At 35.3% G+C, this 18828-nt stretch overlaps 1 protein-coding gene across 7 annotated transcripts in view; it reads right to left on the reverse strand.

The window, feature by feature from the left end:
- The window catches only part of LINGO2 (leucine rich repeat and Ig domain containing 2), a 1231101-nt gene that overhangs the window by 1150054 nt on the left and 62219 nt on the right, over window positions 1-18828 (reverse strand). Inside the window, exon 1 of one of the 7 annotated variants that reach the window (XM_084795141.1) lies at window positions 16152-16224. The exons of the other annotated variants lie outside the window; for them this stretch is intronic. The gene's annotated coding sequence lies outside the window, so the exon portion shown is untranslated. Of the gene's footprint in view, window positions 1-16151; window positions 16225-18828 lie in introns of those variants that run through there. 7 annotated transcript variants of the gene reach the window in all.

The following is an 18828-nucleotide window of genomic DNA, read 5'->3' on the forward strand; positions in this document are numbered from 1 at the left end:
GTGGATGGATATGAAATTAACTCAAAAAAGTCAGTAGCCTTTCTGTATACAAATGACAATAGAGCTGAGAAAGAAATTAGGGAAACTATGCCCTTCATGGTAGCCACAAGCACTATAAAGTATCTAGGAGTAACTCTAACCAAACAAGTGAAAGACTTGTTTGGAAAAAAACTTCAAATTTCTGAAGAAGGAGATTGAAGATGACATCAGAAGATGAAAAGACCTCCATTGTTCAGGGATCAGGAGAATTAACATAGTAAAAATTGCCATCTTAACAAAAGCAATTTACAGATTCAATGAGATCTCTATCAAAATACTTACACAAAAATTTAAAGATATTGAAAGTTCAATTCTCAACTTTATATGGAATAACAAAAAAACCATAATAGCTAAAACAATCTTGTAAAATAAAAGATTCTCTGAAGGAATCTCCATATTGATCTCAAGTTGTACCATAGAACAACAGTAATTAACAAAGCATGGTACTGGCATAGCAATAGGCTGATTGACCAATGGAAACCAATCAAAGACTGAGAAGTAAATCCACACACCTATGGACATTTGGTTTTTTATAAAGAAGTCAAACCTAATCAATAGAAAAAAAATAGCACCTTTAACAAATGGTGCTGATATAACTGGATGTCTACATGTAGAAAAATGCAAGTAGAACCATATTTATCACCATACACAAAACTCAAGTCAAAGTGGATTAAAAACCATAACATAAAATCACAGATACTAAATCTGTTTTTAAAAAAAGTGGGAAAGAGCCTGGAACTAAATGGCACAGGAGACAATTTCCTGAACAGAACACCAACAGTACAGGCTCTAAGGTCAACAATTAATAAATGGGACTTCATGAGGCTGAGAAGCTTATGTAAGGCAGAAAAAAATGTCAACAGAACCAAGCAACAGCCTACAGGCTGGGAAAATTTTGTCACCAACCCAAATCTGACAAAGGACTAATATGCAAAATATATAAAGAGCTCAAGAAATTAAACACTACAAACCCAAATAACCCAATTAAGAAATTGGGTTCACCAGATCTAGACAATGGACAGAACACTCTCCACAGTAAAGTGGAGAGTGGGATATTACGTTCTCACACACTCTGGTGCCACACCTCTGACCATGTCCCCTGGATGGGGAGACCTGATGGCACTCAGAGGAAGGACAGCAGGTTACCAAGAAGAGACTTGATACCCTATGATCATATAGAGGGGGAGGTAATCCCCCTCAGGAACTGTCATAGGGGAGGGGAATAAGGGGAAAATGGGAGGGAGGGAAGAATGGGAGGATACAAGGGACGGGATAACCATTGAGATGTAACAAGAATAAATTAATAATAAAAAAAAAAATGTATCAAAAAAAAAAAAAAAAAAAGAAATTGGGTTCAGAATTAGAGAATTTTCAAGAGAGGAATGTGGAATGGCTGAGAAACACTTAAATGCTCAACATCCTTAGTTATCAGAGAAATGCAAATCAAAATGACTCTGAGATTCGATTCCATCTTACACCCACTAGATTGACTAAGATAAAAAACTCAAGTGATAGTACATGCTAGTGAGAATGTGGAGAAAGGTGGGAGTGCAAACTTATACAATCACTTTGGAAATCAATCTGGCACTTTCTTAGAAAACTGGGAATAAGGCTACCTCAAGACCCAGCAATTCCACTCCTTGGAATATACCCAAAAGATATTCCACTACGCAACAAGGGCATATGCTCTATTATGTTTAGAGTAGCCTTATTTGTAATAGGCTAAATTTGGAAACAACTTATATGTCCCTCAGTTGAAGAATGGATAAAGGAACTATAATTCATTTATGTTATGGAATACTACTCAGCTATTAAAAACAAGGAAATCTTGAAATTTGCAGGCAAATTGATGGAAGTAGAAATTATCCTCTTGAATGAATTAACCCATACCCAGAAATATACACATGGTATATACACACTTATAATTGGACACTAGCCCAACAGGGATGTCCCCTGAAAGTCTTCACTTACCAGGAGATTGGTATAGATCCTGGGACATCCTATCATACTTCAGGTGAGAAATTTATGGGAGAATGGGGAAATGGAAGGATCCAGAGGGTCCTAGAAATCTATAAGAAGACCATTAAGGCTGGCAGATTTGGACCCAGGGGTATGTGCTCAAACTACTGTACCAACCAAGGACAATGCATGCAGTAAACCTAGAACCTCTATTCAGATATAGCCAATGGGCAACACATTCTCCACAGTTTTGTGGAGAGAAGGGAATGACTCTTACATGAACTCTGATGCCCCCTACCCCTTGGCGGGGAGACCTTGTGTCACTCAGAGTAAGTGTAAGCAGGCTACCAGGATGAGACTTTATAGGCTGTGATCATATGATGGGGGGAGGAGGTCCCCTTCTGTCACAGACCTAGGGGAGAGGAATAGGGTGAAAGGGGGAGGGAGATGGGAACATGAAGATACAAGTGAGAGGATAACAATTGAGACGCAATCTGACTAAATTACTTAAGTAAGAAAAATGTTGAAAGAATAGTCTGTGATTGAAAAGAAAAAGCCTTTGAAAATGAAAGCCACTGGCAGCTGCAAGCATAATCATCTGAGTGTTTGTGGGTAACATATAGCACCTGACAACCATAAAGGTTCGTGGGAGAAACTGCAAAGATAAATGTATTGGTTATCAAAACATTAGCTATAGAATTCATCTTCCAGGTCAGTAGTTACTTTTGCCGTGACTACACAGCAGACAGACATTACTTAGCAAGTGCATTATTTCATAGTTTAATTAGAAGAAAACACACCTATAAGTATGATTTTGACATTGTATAAACAAGAGGATCCTTGGGTTGAAAAAATAGTGAAGAGAGCAATTACTAGAGTATTAGTTGAATAGAAGTTGGAAAGCTTCTGTATAGTTAGTTATAAAAGAATATTAGTTGACCACCTCCCATTGCTGGGGAGGCCTGATGGCACACAGAGAAAGAATAAGCAGGCTACCAAGATGAGTCTTGGTAGCCTATGACCATATAATGGGGGAGGAGGTCCCCTTAGGTCTTAGACCTAGGGGAGGGGAATAGGATGAAAGTTGAAGGGAGGGAGGAATGGGAGGATAGAAATGATGGGATAACAATTGAGTTGTAATCTGAATAAATTAATTAAATAAAAATATTAAAAAATTAAAAAAGAATATTAGAAATAATTCAAATAAAGTAAACGGGGCTAAAATATTTAACAGTGGTTTCAAATATTGTTAGTCACTAAACTACAGAAAGTATAACAGCTTTTAACTCTGGAAGGTCATCACTTACAGGTTCAATAAACTCTCTAATGTAGGCTAACAGCAGAGACCAGAGATGCTCAAATTAAACGCATGTTTTCATGTACCCACAAATGTTCTGCATTGTAGATCAGAACCATGTTAATTATACATTACTTAAGTAAATATTAAAATTAGACTGCCATTCATAGGCAAACATTACCTAACAAGAGGAGAGAGTTAACAGTATGTGTGAAAGGGAAGAGAATAAATCAGAACTCAAGAACATATGCCTAATGAAGAGTTAATTATAAGATTTGGGCCACAGAAATATAAATTACTTTCTGGCTATTTATTGAAATCAGCACCAATACTATATGTTGGGAGTTAGCCAGGAAATAAAGCAGGTGACATGAATAAATGCAAATAGATAAAATGTGTGATTGCAAAGTCTGCCTTGAAAATAGAATTTTGCAAGCCTAATTATCTGCTAAGTGTACTGTGGACCTACTCCAACTCCTCCTTTTCTGTCCTTGACTTAGACAAGCTTTATTTGCATAATAGGTAAAACAGTTTTTGCTAAAGTGTATAGCATTTTTCCCATTTCCTTTCATTTTCTGCATAACATTGAATGGAAATCTACATATTTATATATGAGTCATTAGTTAGCCTGAGTTTAGATATAAGCTTTTGCCACTCATTTTGCTTGTGAGTGGTGTTTTTTAAAGTCTAGTGAATAAAAAGCTACTGCATAAAGTGCTTAACTAAATCAATTTATTTCCACCTGCATAATTTCAGAAGTTTAATTATGTATTTCATCTGCTGGGAGCTCACATAGTCTCTACAGCTTTAGAAGGTAGACTGTTTCAATTACTAGCCATTATAGTAAAAATGCTTTATGTTAAATCTAACATTTTCCATGTATTCCAGCTGTCGCCACTTTAAGTATTGCATTTAAGAAAATTCAAGACAAAACTAATGTGTGTATGTGTGAAATGTCTCTTATGATTTTCTAACACTTATTCAAAACTGAATTATATCCTATTCTAAAAAGTATTCATCTATCTATCTATCTGTCATCTTCTATCTATTAAGATATCTTTTTAAGATAGATATAGATATACTTAAACTTTTAAAAAATATAGTCTGTTCATTTTAAAATATTTTTTAAATGTAGCTGATTTATATAGATGTGTATATAAAATATGAATGACACTGTATTTTTATCCTCTATCTTCTAAAATATCATGGAAAATCAGGCATAAAGCACCTATCCATTCACCCAAAGTCATAAAATTACATCCCTTATTTCAAGAGAAAGTATGTTGAATTCTCATTGTTCACAGAAATCTGAAGGAGCACACACCCGTATGGGCACGTTCTTCCCATGTGACCCAGTAGGGTTAGCATACTGTGTGGACTTACTAGAATTGCCAGTTTCTTAGTTCTACCTAGGAACCACTTCTTCAGAAATTTTGGGACATGAGCCTTTAAGTCGGTATCTTTACAAGTCTTCCAAATGATTCTAAAAAATTATAAAATTACCTCACTTCAAAATATAAGAACAAATCAAGAATACAGAAGGAAGCACAAGGTTTGCTCCTGGCTGTAACTGTTGTGATTTTGGGCGAAGTCCTATCAAAAACAGAAGACCTAAGGCAACTGTCCAAAGCTGAACCACCGGCTATTTTACCTATAGGTAACAAGATAAAATGACAAGCATACATTGAATTTTGAACAAATTCACAACCTACAGGAACTTACAGAACATTCAAACGCTATTTGACAAAAGCATATCATAAAATGTTAGTCCTATCCCAGTAAATACCCTTATCTCCACTGCTTCTGTTCCCATAAGAATACAATTCAATATTTTTTTCCAATTCTTTTACACTACAGAAGCCATACTGTGTAAGAGTTTCCATTTATAAGAAGCTGCTGCAGAATGTATACTCAAATGCCATTTACAAACTCATTTAGTATTGACATAAACACCGTGAAATAGACAGCAATCCATCCCATACCCCATGCCATGAAATGGTGCTGATGGGTGATGTGTCAGGTTTTTTTTTTTCATATTTTAAGGGACTTGTATTTTTCTCATAGTGATTCCACTAATTTGCAGTCCTGCCTACAGGATGCAAGTGTCCTCTCTGCGTCCTCGATAACACTGACACTTTGTATCCTTGAAAACCGTGTGTTTAAAGTATTCATTTTAACTAGCGTGCAGTGAAACCTCTTTCATTTGGAATTTCAGCTGCTTTTTTTACATATTGCTATCTTTCTTCACATATATTTTCCTTAGAACTCTCTCCCACAGACTAAAGACATGATAGTAGAACATGATAATAAAAACGCTAAACCATATATCAATGGCTTTAGATTAATATTATAAACAATATATATGTATCTCTATAATTGAAGCATATTATAAATACTGCTTAAATTTTAATTAAACTGTGATTCCCATTCCTCAGCAGATAAGCTTACAGTAACTTTACTTGCATATATAATCTCTGCATCTTATTTTCAGTCACAATAATTCATATTTATCTGTATCTATTAATAACTACTTATACAAAACAGGTAAATTTGGATTAGAAGTACATGGAGTAATCATCAGCTGAAAAATTAATAAGAAACATAAGACATAGAATGTGATGCTGGTGCTAAACTCATTTTTTTCGGCTGATAAATACACACAGGCCCAAGCTTGAATGAAAACAATAGAATGTGCTCATAATAAACTAAAGCCTGACGAGGTCCAGCAGTACATGGTCAGCACAAAATGAAATTAGTAATATTTATGTAGACGCTTTGCCTCATATTTATTTGGGAATTTTTGTCTTATTGGTCTTTTGTGTATGTATTATGGTTACTAATTTTATTTTTATAGATTTTTATGCTTATGAGTGTGTGTGTTTTCTAGGCTTTTCTTTGTCTTTGTTTTTTATTATAATTTTTGGCTTTGGTTTGTTTGCCTGTTTGTATTCTGAAGAGAGAATGAAGGGATGGAGTTAGATTAGTAGAGAAATGGAAAGGATATAGAAGGAGTCGGGTAAGAGAAACCATGATCACAATATACTGTATGAAAAAAATGTTAATAAAAATAGACTAAAGGGTTCTGAGCTGTATAGTGAGCCAAACACAAGTTTGCATCATTAAGTTTCAGTATGATGAGAAAATTATATGTGAAAGTTCCAAAGAAATGGCTTAGCAGTTAAAGGCACATTCTGTTGACCTGAGTTAAATTCCAAGAACCCACAAAACCCTGAAAGCATGTCTCTGGGTGTGCACACACAAACTAACTAAATAAACAATTGTGAAAAGAACTAAGAAAAACAAAATTATACAAGAAGTCAGATAAGAGATTCCATGGAGTATTAAATATATTCCCACATGTAGTTTTTTTATTTGCTCTTAATTTTACACATACATTTATATTATTGCACATTTATACAATAAACCAGCTACAGCAAGAATAATCACAAAGCAATCAGAAATTACATACATGTTACATTCATAGTGTTTTGGCTATTTGTATTTGGAAACTTGAGAAAAAACTTCTTTCCTGTCTTGGTGAGTCTAAAATTCTGAATGTAAATACTTTTCTTTTATATGCCCTTATAGGCAAGAAAATACTTAGGCGAATGTTGGCATTTCAGCTGAGTGAAATGATTTTTTTTTTCATTTTTAAATTTGTATCAAATCTTAATAGAAGGTAAAAGGAAATTCAATGACCAATTTTCTCAAGGAGTTAAGCCAGAGAAGAGGCTGAGCCTTGAGGGGCAAATTATTCTTGATTTGGACCCTGTTTTCATCTTAGCATCCATGAAACAGGGCTCACAACCATATGTAAATTTAAGTGCAGGGAATCTGGTGCCCTCTGACCTGTTCAAGCAGCTTTACAAAACTGGTGCATATAAACTCCTGCATCATCATACACATGCAAGTAAATAAAACAAACAAATATGTTAAAATATAGACAATGGAAGGAAGTAGTCACATGAAGTGATTAAGTGATACAATTTACCAAAACAGAAAGATTCATTCTTCATGTAGAAGGTCATATATTCATCAACAGAATAAAAATAACCTGTCGAAGATAAACTTTTATGACATTTGTAGACACCTTGTTCTGTTTTCCCTTTTAGCAAGTAAGAAGCCACTGACTTTCTATTTTCTGCTTTTGTTTGTAAATTATTTTTGGAAGCATTCACACTCTCCTTTTTTTTAATATTCTGAAATTTATCATGATATATGTTTTAGTACTAGTATTTGTTCATATTATTAAGGCAGTTGGCATTGTACAGATATTTGCTTATATTATTTGGAAATGTGAAGTAAATATCAAAGAAAGTAGATTCATATGAGGACCTTAAAGCTGGGAAAACGAGATGTTCATATATGAATTGTTTCATTCTTAAGACCTACTTAACAAGAACATTAATGTCACAAAAATTAACTTAAATAAAAAGGAAACTCATTTGTCGCAATAAATGTTTTTATCAACCAAATACATATTTTTGATAAATTATATGATTCAGGGAGAAAAGTCTCATTTCCTGGTGTAATACATTTTAGGATACTTCACAAAGTCAATGGCTGTCTGACAAAATGGAAACTATAGTACTTTGTCACACTGTGGGGACAAAATGCTAATCCTACTGAGTGGGCCGTGCAGTTTTCCCAGTCAAGAGAATCATAATAGCTTCAGGTGATGCTCAGGCTCTGATAAAAACACATAATTAAACCCAGTGTTGCTTCATGTAGATTCATTGTCTCATGAGACGGAAGGCAAAGTGCATAAGATGGTATCACACTCCAATAAAACGTATAACATTTCAGCAAATACGCCTTTCTAAGCATTTACTAAGATACAGTCAGGTGAGGAAAAGGGGATTACAATCTCTTTATTTAGTGTGCACCAAGATCAAATAGCATCATATCTTTTCAAAATACACTTTTTCTTATTCATCTGTAAAAAATTTCAAAGGTGACTTTGTCTCCTTGGCGAAAGGTAATAGGATAGCAATGACAGGAAAGCACATAAGGAGAAGAATGTGCTGCTGTTCTTTATCCTACATCACAAGACCAAACAAAATGGAACATCCCTGCACTGACACAGCACAACTGTGCACGCAGCCAGCCAGGCACAAAACAAACAATGCTAATTCGTGGGCTAAGTTCCGCACAAACTGTAACAATCAACCAATCCTTTGTTGTAGGTTACGTCCTTAGCTTGGTATGCCACAAACATTAGGATGCATATGAATCAACGAGAATCTTGTTAAAATGTAGGTAGGTTTCCACCCAGGAGTTGTGGGGCTGATAGAGCGGCTGGGAGTCTGCATTTACAATACATCCCCAAGGAGAGGTTTAAACTGTTCCTTCATAGAGCACTCTGTATCAGCAAGGGTTACATTGAAGTTACTCCATCCTACATGACAAATGCCCTAGAAGCTAAAGTCTCCTCACTGGTATATATGTACACACACATATATATTTTTTTTCTGTAACTCACAGATGAAGCAGTAGATAACTGAACATAGTGTGGGACAATGTAAAAAAAGTCTCACCTTGAACATATTTTTTCTAGGAAAGCACAACAACAAAGTGTCACCTACAACTTTCTTACAATGTGAATCGCCTGCATTTGAATAAACAATCTATGAGCATCCAGCTAAATAAAGATGCCTTACTAGATAAAGAAAAGGTAGACAAAGTCATTATGGGTTGTTAAAGATAGATTTTAAAATAAATATTGTACGATTAAATGATAATACATCATTATCGACTAGTGATTTAATCACTGTCATGTGTCCTACAGTGGTTCTTTAGCTAAAGTTTCATAACATTTTTAGGAATGTCTCAACTAAATTTTCCACATGATTCTTTTCTACTCCTTATTGTTCACTGGATGCCTGTGCTACAGAAAGAGTAATTTGTTCTCAGAAAATTCACTGGTTATGAATCTCTGTGTTACCACTGCCTCACACAAAAACACTTCTATGCGTGATTGAATCGAGAGTCATGGGGTTCTATAAATGTAAACCTTAATGTTCAGAATGCAATGTGACAGGCCCATCACACACATTATCAAAACAACGGCATCAGTTGTTTGCATCCATGACAAGTGTGTTCCTCTTTCACCCTAGAGCACATATCGCCTGGCGTATTGGTATACATGTATAAACCTCCACCCTGTGTGAATATGTAAGAGATTTAGGTTTGAAACCACTAGACAGAAACAGTTATTTTGAAATATAACTTTTTTCTTAATTGTAATATATATATGTCATTTTATAGAAATTATTTTGTGTTTTTACATGATTTTCTACATAGATGTGAACAAATATGTACTCATCTCAGAATGAAGCACTGCTGGCAATGTAAAGAAATTATTCTACCCAAGTGTAATTTTCTGAAATATTGGGTTTTATTAGACTTATTTGCCGAAGTGTGGTAGAGGCATTTCTTAAAAATAGTACAAGAGGCTCAGAGGCTGCAGCATCAGTGAAAAGGAAACCCTTACAAGGCTTGGAGTCCTCAAAAGCTAAAGCTCTATAGTTGCCCCAAACAATTTGCAGTAAGCTCCACTGATGTGAGTGAACTTTACAAGATCCTGAGTTTTCTGGGCTTTATATGCTTCAGCTAGCTTCCCAAGCCGTGCGAAGCTCCGTTCAGAAGGAATATTTTAATTTAGGAGAAGTAGCCATGCATCAAGTGTACACATAATGAGTAATAATGGCATTAATAATATCACACAACCAATCACTAGAATTTTGTATCTTACAAAGTGAAAGCTCTATATGCCTCTTACACACTTGCCACTCTCTCTATGCCAGAGAGTGGAGATATTCAGTATTGCTTCTTCTCTGTGAAAGCCTGCTTGCTCTGCAAACATTAAGTGGGATCATACGTACATGTCACCTTGTAACCAAGTAATGCCACTTAGTAAAAAGTCCTCAGATTCCACTCATACTATGCAATGTGTTAGAATCCCCTTTCCTTTTAAAGGTACATGTCTTGCATTTTATTGTCCTTTGGATAATCTGCTCACAACTGAAACCAGTCTCCTCTAATTTACATAGATTGGAATTCAGATCACATCCTACCCAGGTCCTTTTCAGGATATCCACTATTACTTGAAACCATCTTATATGAAAATCTCATAGGACAGATCAAAATCCTTCATAAATGCAATATAGAAATGAGGGTGATAAGGGCAGGCATGCCTTGAATTTTCACACAATAATTCTCTTCAATTTCTTCTCACTTGGATATTCGAATCTTAGAATATTTCTTTATTACAATTTTTTGGAAAATGTTTCTATCAAAAAAATTCCCATTGTATAGAATATCCTCTTTGCTTCCATTAGCAATTATACTTCTGAATATTTAGCTGAAATATTCTCTATTTCTTGATCTTACGCATTACTTCATTGTCTGACACTCCCTCAGGATATTGTCTAGTCTACATTAATGAATGTCTTGCTTATAAAATTAAATTTACATTTAGCCATTCTATTGGCTGGTCCCTGAGAGCGTTTGGTATGACTTCTTATATACTTCAATTTTACAATATTTATGTGCTGTGTCATTGTACAACATTGTGTTGGCTAGTTTCTCTGATCTCTGAGTGACTTGCTCTTCTTTTCAAATCCTTCTTCTATCAAGATCATTACCAACTGAATAATTTCACACACTGATGTAAGATGTAATACACAAAGAGGGCTTGAAATATTCCATAGTTCCTAACCGTTCTCATGCCATAAAAAGACCCATAACAGAAATGTTACTTTTTATTATTATCGTTGTATAACTGTCCTAATGCCATTTCAACTCCTGGTATAAAACTACATGTAAACAAATCTCTTCTATGATTAAATAAGTATCTAGATTAATATTTGTATATAGATCCTCTGTTCTGTCAGTGTAAATAATTTATATTTTTGGAGTTTCTATTGACAAAGAATGTTACTTCTGAAGTAAGTTTCCTGAAAACTGTGACTTTTTGTTATACGCTCTCACACGTACAGTGTAACAATGCACTTGCTGTTTTATAATCAGTATTTGATTTGAAGATACTGTATGGTATGGGACTATGGCTAATTCCAACAAGAAGCCTCATGTAGGTATCAGTCCATTAGTTCAACACTTCCTGGCACCTGAGGTTTAGGGGTCAGAGTACTAGACATTCAAAACACCTGTGAGGCTATCCCAAGATGTAGGATATGAGGTCTCAAAAATCAAAAACAAAATCAAGCAAACAAACAAACAAAAACACTATGCTTTCAAAAGTTTCATTTTTCAATGAAAGAAGAAAATTGAGTACATTTATACAGTGGGCTATTACTCAGCCATTAAACAATGGGTCATGAAATTCCCAGAAAAATGGAAGAGACCAGAAAATAAAAACCATATTTAGTGAGGTAACCCAGATTCACAGAGTCAAACATGGTCTGTATTTGCTTATATAGATGTATTAGCTGTAACTCAATGATTACAAAAATAGAAAATCCAAGCCGGAATCACAGAGTATAGGTATAAAGTAAGGCACTAAGGATGACAGATAGATCTCACTAAGAAAGGGAAATAAAACAGAATGTACTAGATGGTTGGGGGCGGGTTAGAAGGAGATGGCCAAGGAAGGAAAGGGATTAAAAGGGTAAATGAGGCAGGGCATACAGGGAGTGAGATAGTTAAAATTAAAGGCTATTTGAAGAGCTCTTAAAATGTACATGTTCCTTAAAACATATACGTATATGAAAGTGAGCTAAATTAAATCACCGAATAATGGAGGTGGATGGCAGGGGCAACAAAAACACAAGTAGCCATCTCTTGTCACCAAATGAGGTTTTCAATACCATAGTTTAATTGTGTTTACTTGAGTTTCTGGCAAAAAAGGTTCTAAAGGAACCCCAAAACAAGCCAGGCTTTGCCAAGACTACAGGTTGCTCACCATAAAGTGATGAAAAGGCCCCACAGCTGAAGACAACACCTACATAACTCATTGCACATAGAGAAGTCAAGCTGGTACCTACATAGAGCCTTTACCACTGTGTTCTAAGGTCTGTCTTTGGTATTGGAAGGAACTATGCTACCAAAAGTGAAGTGTAAACATCAATCCACCCATTAGTTCTGTGACCTGCACTGGTGTACTGATTGTAAGAGATGCTAGTGCCATAGTATCACAAAATTTGTGGGAGTAACCAATTAATATCTAATTTTATTTAAGGCTCACTCCATGAGATGGAACACATTCTCAGTTCTGCTTGGGTGACCAAGAGCATGAGACTAGATAATCCTGAGACTAACTAAACCAAATAGTACTGTTTAAAAAAGCCCTAAGAATTAAATGATTCTTAATGATCTTTCATTATGCTCATATGTCAACACCTTGCACAACCATCATAAGAGAGGCTTTCTCCAGGAGAAGATGGGGACAAAAACAGAGAACCATAGCCAGACAATATATAAAGAGTGAGTAGTCTTGGTACATTCAGCACTAAAGAAGAAATCTCTATCATATCTCTCTATACAAGATTCAGGGAAACCTGTAGAAGAGGTGGCAGAAAGAGGGTAAGGGCCATAAGAGACGGAAGACAACAAGAAAACAAGTCTCTCTATACAAACATGATAAATGCATATCTGAACTCAAAGACTGAGGCAGCACATACAGGGTCTGACAAGTCTGTTACAGATGGCTTCATAGGGAGAAGGAGGAAGTGGACACATGCCTTCATTCTTAACCTAAAGGCCATCTTCAATTGATAACTCCTTGCAAATGAAAATTTAGTTTTTTCCAAAGGAGTCTTACTGGGGAATCAAATTACTCATAAGGGTAGGCTGCTTGCCCAGCCAACTATCAACAACATGAAATGAAATCAACAGCACCTTCGGACAACCTTGTCTTAAAGTGTTTTGACAGGGCTCACTCTTCCCTTAAAGTTTACTTTATTATTTTTATTTACATTTTTACACAGTTCTTGTCTCTTGTTTAATCCTTAGAGGTCCTTTTCATATACACCATGACTTGCAGTTAGGTGTTTTTATGGGCTTTCTGAGTGTACATAGACTTGGTCTCTGTTTCTTGTACCTTATTTTGGGCTTCTTTCCTTTTGTTTGCTTTGTCCAACTCCAATATGTTAGTTCTGTTTTATCATATTATACTATATTTTATTATTATCACATAAAAGCCTGTTTGGTTTTTGATGAATGGCAAAAAGCTAACAGGATTTCAAGATGAAAGTATACTAGATGCTGTCATGCATCTAGTCATGCATAAAGCATAAAATGATTATATTTAATAATATTCTGTCTGCAACTGCACTTTAATGGGGAATAAGGTGGGAATGTATGAAAGCAGTGGATGATGGTGTTGGAAGTATATCCCACTGTGGGTTAAATTGGCTCAGGCATCCATGATCTAGCTATGCATATCCTTGTGGTCATAACGCACGCTGCATATGGGGATCAGGGGCTGCTATGGCATGGACTCTGTTGCCTGCTTTTGTATCACAACTTCCTGGCAGGCCTGCCTTGTCAGGCCTCAGTGGAAGATGTTGCTCTCAGTACTAACACACTTGATGTGCTGTGATGGGCTGATAGTGTGTGTACGTGGGGAGGGTGTGGGTGCTCCACTTTTCTGATTATCAGGGGAAGGCAGGAGGGGGAACAGAGAGAGAGAGGGTAGGACCAAAAGGAAGGGGCTATGATCAGGATGTAAAATGAATAAATAAAAGTAAATTTAAAATAAAAAGCAACAAAGGATGGAAAATAAGAACCATACAAACTGTAAAACAAAAAGAAGCACAGTTGTTGGATTCACACCACACAAAGCAGACAGAGTCAAAACCTATCCAACATTAAAAAGGCGTCAAATATTGACAAGTAAATTCACCAAAAAACTATTGATATACCTACCATCATTGTGGTGACATGTATGAGAAGCTATTATTACACTGACATTGACAGAACTGAGTGAAAAAGGAATGACAAATAGAAAGGAGATTTCCACATTCAGTATACTAAGGTTGAAATATTAAGGGTTAAAAAAATCTGAATATGTTTCTATTAAGAAGACTAAATTAATAATGTAAAATAAATATGCAAATTAAATCCAAATGCTAGATGACTATCATACACTTTTTCTTTTAACAAATATTTGCAAATCACTTGCCCTTGTCAAATACCATGAAAACATGGAAAGGAAAGAGCTCTCAGCATTTTTTCCTCAGAAGCAGCCAATATGACACTGATACCTCTGACAGTCAAGGAGACTCCAGGGCAATGTCCCCGATGAATGGAGGAAAAAGACCACACATCAAGCAAACCAAAGTCAACAGCACCTGCATTGTACCATACCTGATGACAAATGAGAGTTTTATCAAGTATGCATGAATAGTTCAACATACCATGCCTGGTTAATGTGACACATGATGGCACCATAAGAGATAACAAATACTACAAGGCTATCTTAATGGTTGCAGAAAAATACACTTAACAAAATTCAACATATTTCTATGGTTTAAAAAAAAAGCTCACTTGATGAGGTAGGAAAAGAATTATTCAAGCATATTAAAGTCATACACCAAAGACTCAGAGTGATATCAAATGCAGCCAGGAAAGATTTCCCTCTGTGCTTATAAAATGCTCTGACATTTTTATTGTGCATAATATTCAAGTCTTAGCCAGAACACTTGGACAATTGTAACTAAATAAACAGAAACATGACATCTATTCAGACATAAAAATATTATCCCTCTTGAAAGATGAAATTATTTTGTTTATAGAAAACTCAATCTCAGACACACTGTTTAGCAAGTATAAGAAGGCATCAGCTCAGAAAAGTGAAAAGCCAGTTTTATTTCTGCACTGCACACTAATAATAAGATGAGATCCTTGGCAGATAAAAGTGAATTAGAAAGCATCATCTGCTTCCCAGGAACCATTGAAGTATGAGTTTCCATAGGTCAGCTTCCTCCGGCATAAATATCATGACCAATAGTCAATAAGAACTAATCCCTTTCACAACGGAAATGATCTGTGCTCAGTAATACCCTTCATGGATGTGGACAACAGGCCTCTCATATCTTGGATAAGCCCTTGGATCTCTTTGCCTTACACATGCAAAAAAATTCCAAGTTTACAACCTTTAATAAAACCTTCTAACTCCAAAAGGAGGTATTATATATCTGAGGAGAAGAAAGGCGTATCCATCCCTTTGACAGCCTAAGTACTCATCAAGTCATCACTTCACAAACAGGTATTTTCATAGCTGCTGCCCACTTGGGGCTTTCTGACTTCTAATTCAGAATGTGTAACTGTCCTTTCTCTCTGCCTGTCTTCTATTTTCATCTCCTATCTCTGGGAAGCTGTAGAAATTACAAGTTTCTCTTACTGGTTTTATTTCTCACAAAAAGATCCAGTGATTCCCTCATGAATTCCCATCTGGCTAGCTTTAAAATGTTAGGAAACCAAGGACTCCCAAAAGGGTCCCTGTCCCATAGTGACAATAACAAATAATCTAAAGTGAAGTCAGTAGCAATAACTCTGTTTAAAGTATCACAAAATGTATACAATACCCAGCAAATAAACAACCAAGAAAGCTGAAAATTATAAAATATATCTGAAATAAACAAGTGAAGCCACCTCTAAATAGAAGTGTTTACATAAAGATGGCAAACACTGAGTCAATTGTTCATGGAGTAGAAGACTTTTGTTATAAAAGGGTCTGTTCTAGGCACAATAATGTAGAGTCAGTGCAAGCCCAATAAAATTGCCAGGGAACCATTATAGAAATGGAAATAAAAGGTCAGGAACAATGTCTCTTAGAAATAAAAGGGATGTTCCACCCATGAACTCTCAAATAATATGGTATTTTAAATAATACCTGAACATTGTCAAATCCAGTTGCCATGCAAATCACGGATGGAGAAAATTTCATAAGTCCCCACCATAGAAGAAGGTACCAATGACTGATGAGAGAGGGAGAATCATTGTCATCATGGATGAGCTCCCAGTGGTCAGCCTTAAACACAAGTACATAGAAACAGTGCTAAATGAATTCAGTAGGTCTGTTAATGATCTTGACCCAATATTACACACCCACAGACAAACGTGCAAGTGCGTGCATGCACACATACACACACACACACACACACACATGTATGTTTGTATATATATATAATTGTCTCTCTCACCATTACATATTACAGAAAATAATTCCATTCTCCTGGCATAAGCTGAAACTCTGAGCACTTTCACAGACCAGGTGATTAGCAATATTTATTTTGTGTAGTAGGGAGGGATGTCTTACATAAAGGGCTTCCAGTAAATAATCATGATACATCACTTGCCACCAAGAGAATAGTAAAACCCAGTAGTTTTAAATGGGCAAGGACACCAATCCATGAGTAACTAACATATTGAGGATTAATGGGTTTGTTGTCTGCGTGTGTATTCCTTATGTCTCATTCCTTGCAAAAAAGACTTACTATGTTTTGGTAATAACGTTTACCATCTGTGCTATTTTATGTAAGTTGTGAGGAAAAAAAGGGATAGTGAATGTTTGATATTTCTTGTGTGTGTGTGTGTGTGTGTGTGTGTGTGTGTGTGTGTGTGTGTGTTTGTCTTATGTCAGAAATGTCTCTATGGTAGAATGGTACATTATTACTTCTTTAATTACAAAAGTATTTCTAGGGAATTTGTGTAAAGTACAATTGAAGTTCTGGCAGCTGCTGCTTGGAGTAATAAGTCATCCAAAGAAGCCCCTACATATATTTATAACTTCATATTGTGTCAGTGTCATCAGTTGTACGGTTTGATTGTTCTAGGCTTGCAGCCTGGTGATGCAGGTGTGCAGACATATGTCCATCTGGCCAGTTATCTTTGCTGTTCCCAGAGATTTTTTTTTATTCTTCTAACTACAGTGAAACATAAAATATCTTGCGTTAGACCCAAGAGTCTCTAAGTTTCATAGTTGTTTATTTTGAGAGTTATTTTAGTGCATTATTTTGAACAGTAACAGTTATGTAAGTTAAATAAAATGAAATCCAAGTTATTATCATCTTTAAACTGTTTTGCCAAAATCCTATGAATGAAATATTAATAAAAGTTGTTTACTACAACAAAGAAAATATTAAGTGTAGCTTAAACTTAATTTTCAGAAATTTATGTAAAGCTACAAGAAAAATACAACAGTTTTCTGTCAAATTGAAATTTGAAAAAACTTGAGTTGTTAAGTCACCAAAAATTCATATAAAAATGTAATAATTTCATATATTTTTCTCATTTCAACAGTAGGCTTCTTCAAGTTAATTCATAAAGAATAATACATAATAACTTTCTTCTTTTATAGAGAACATCTTTGTAAATAAACACACATAGAGGCAGATGGATACACATGTGTGACAATAGATATTATAATTTCTCCTCTAGAACATATTTATGACAGAACAGTTTCTAGCAGGCAATCATCAGAAATTGCTCTCCTGCCAAGATGGTTGTAAAAGGAGAAGTTTAAAAGTGGCAAAGAAAATCATCCATAAATGATTAAATAAACTAAAGACAGTTTTCACTTCCATTGGTAAATGAAAAAAAATGAACAAAATATCAGTAGCACGTTAATAACAGGATATGAGCCTGGACCTCATCCAGACTTCAGGTTGCCTTCTTGATTGGTATCAACATGAATTTAGCATTTATTGTTTTTACAATAACATATGAACTTATTCATTTACATATCCTCATATCTAATTAGTTCTTAAGGCCCAGGGGTCCCACTCAAATTATGGCACCAGCTGAGGACAATATAGGCCGTAAACTTCAAACCCCTACCCAGATCTAGTCAATGGACAGGACATTCTCCACAGTTGAGTGGAGAGTGGGGTCTGACTTTCACACGTACTCTGGTGCCTCATATTTGACCACGTCCCCTGGATGGGGAGACCTAGTGGCACTCAGAGGAAGGACAGCAGGTTACCAAGAAAAGGCTTGATACCCTATGAGCATATACAGGGGGAGGTAATCCCCCTCAGGAACAGTCATAGGGGAGGGGAATAAGAGGAAAATGGGAGGGAGGGAAGAATGGGAGGATACAAGGGAGAGGATAACCATTGAGATGTAATATGAATAAATTAATAAAATAAAATTTAAAAAGACACTGTATAAGATACTGCAAGTATTTTAAATGAATGCTATGTTAAAGTCAAGACATAGAAGTTAGAACTATAAAGAGATTTCTGTATTGCCATTGGTATAAATGAGAAAAATAATTTTTATTTTACTAACACATGTTTCGGTTTGATTGTGGTGGTATAACTACCCTATAATGAACTATTAAATAATACTTTTTAAAAACTCTTAATTATTATCTAATTTTATTAAGTATCACATGAATATAATGCGTAGTAAGGAATTAACACCTTTTTCAATCTATTATCTACATAAGGAGGTAATTTTTATTTTTAATGGATCAGGATAAATTTTCAACTATGATTCTGTGTTCTTAGGACCTCATCTCAGGATATGTGATTTAATAAACTTGTGATAAGAATTACATAACGTAT

The sequence above is a fragment of the Acomys minous genome, assembly GCF_964271855.1.
Source record: "Acomys minous genome assembly, chromosome: 1".
In the NCBI taxonomy this organism is placed as follows: Eukaryota; Metazoa; Chordata; class Mammalia; order Rodentia; family Muridae; genus Acomys; species Acomys minous.